We start from the raw sequence: 1,905 nt of genomic DNA, 5'->3' as shown, positions 1-1,905 counted from the left end.
GTCGTTCACCGAGAACATAGAGAGGGAAGGAGGACACGGCAGAGGCGAAGCAGGAGGCTGAAGAGAAGAGAGCTTCCGCTGGAGAGAGGACATCCGACCATCAATCTCCAGCGCCGCGCCTACCCGCGGGCCAGCCACTGACTGAATTTGCTCGGACAGTAGAAAAAAAAACAGGACCCACCACCATCATCATCACCATCAATTTAATTAGAGCAGCAGCAGCAGCATCAGCAGTAAAGCGGCGTGGTGACGACGGCGAGATCTAGCGCTGGTAATAAATTTAATAATAATAAATTATAACGTGGCTCGACGCGTCTCCTCCTCGCTGCTCCGCAGCCTCCTCCGCCATCCAGACGCATGATCAGTTCAGTGTGCGTCTCGTCGTTCCGAGGACGCAAGTCCGGCAACAAGCCGCCGTCAAAGACATGCCTGAAGGGCGAGATGGCCAAGAGCGAGGACGAGGAGCGGATAATCATCAACGTGGGCGGCATGCGCCATGAGACCTACAGGACCACGCCTCAAGACCCTGCCGGGCACTCGCCTCTCGTGGCTCACGGAGCCCGACGCCTACAGCACCTTCGACTACGACCCCAAGTGCGACGAGTTCTTCTTCGACAGGCACCCCGGCGTCTTCGCGCACATCCTCAACTACTACCGCACAGGCAAGCTGCACTGCCCCGCCGACGTGTGCGGACCTTTCTTCGAGGAGGAGCTCGCCTACTGGGGCATCGATGAGACGGACGTGGAGGCGTGCTGCTGGATGACCTACAGGCAGCACCGCGACGCCGAGGAGGCCCTCGACAGCTTTGACAATGCCCCCGACGATGGCGGAGGTGGCGACGGGGACGAGGAGTCGGGCGGCTCGGGCAGCAAGCGGTTCGGCGTCGATGACCCCAGCGCGGCCGCCAAGTCGAATTGGTGGCGTCGCTGGCAGCCCAAACTGTGGAACCTTTTCGAAGATCCGTACTCGTCCAAGAACGCCAAGGTTAGTTGCTGCTGCTGCTGCGTGTGTGTTTGTGCGCGTGTGCCCATTTCCCGACGGAAGCTTGTCTACCTATTCTCAATCTCCACCTGACTTCTCCATCGCATCCCCATCCTCGAGCTGTTTTGTCAGCTTCTTGCTCAATACGCTCTGTCTCAAGCCTCTGTCACCATCCACCTTCTCACGTGACCTGTCTTCACCTTCTTTCTCTCCAACATTTCATCATGCTATCACCGTCATCTCTCTCTCTTTCCTCATCATCTCAATCTACAAATCATCTCTCAACCCTCTCTATGCATTTTTCTCCCATGCATTCTCTATCCATACATTTATTTATCTCCATTCCATCATCTTCATATCTCCATACTCACCCTTTCTTTATCTTATTTCTCTCCAACTGCTCTCTTAATCGTCTATTTCAGTCCCCTTTATCGTTTTTTCCTCATAACCTCTTCCTATCTTCCCTCCATTTCCCCCCAGCATATCTCCACCACATCTTCATCCTGTCGCAATGATAGTTCTACATTCGTTATTGTCCTTCCATTCATCCTCTTGCTCCATATGCTGTATGTACATCTCCATACATTTTCTCTTCATTCTCTCAAACACCTGCCTTTAATATCCTCTCATCCCTTCACACCCTGCCTCTCCATCTTCTCTACTTAACCTGTTTCTTCCTTAGCCATTCCTGACCCTCCATCTCCCTCCATCATCTCTCTCCAATATCTCACTTTTGTATTCCCATTATCTTTCTTTCATCTCCTCAACTTCTGCCTGCTCTATATCCACCCTCTCTCATCCTATCCACAGCCTTCAATTGCGTACAGCCCATACTGCATATTAAATTAGATGTCGAACTGTCGTAAGGAAACACTCAGCACACGGATGACCCATATTTACGCACAGCGCGAGATATGCATTTG

General features: G+C 52.4%; 1 pseudogene; it reads left to right on the top strand.

Annotated features, from left to right (window-relative positions):
- Positions 1–257: 257 nt before the first annotated feature.
- On the top strand, positions 258–1,075 carry LOC133351316 (potassium voltage-gated channel subfamily C member 4-like; annotated as a pseudogene).
- The last annotated feature ends 830 nt before the right edge of the window (positions 1,076–1,905 follow it).

Source organism: Lethenteron reissneri, chromosome 37 (genome assembly GCF_015708825.2).
Source record: "Lethenteron reissneri isolate LAM-NWPU_2019-01 chromosome 37, ASM1570882v1, whole genome shotgun sequence".
Taxonomy (NCBI): Eukaryota; Metazoa; Chordata; class Hyperoartia; order Petromyzontiformes; family Petromyzontidae; genus Lethenteron; species Lethenteron reissneri.
The sequence above is the reverse complement of the archived record's forward strand: the minus strand, read 5'-3'. Positions and strand labels throughout refer to the sequence as shown.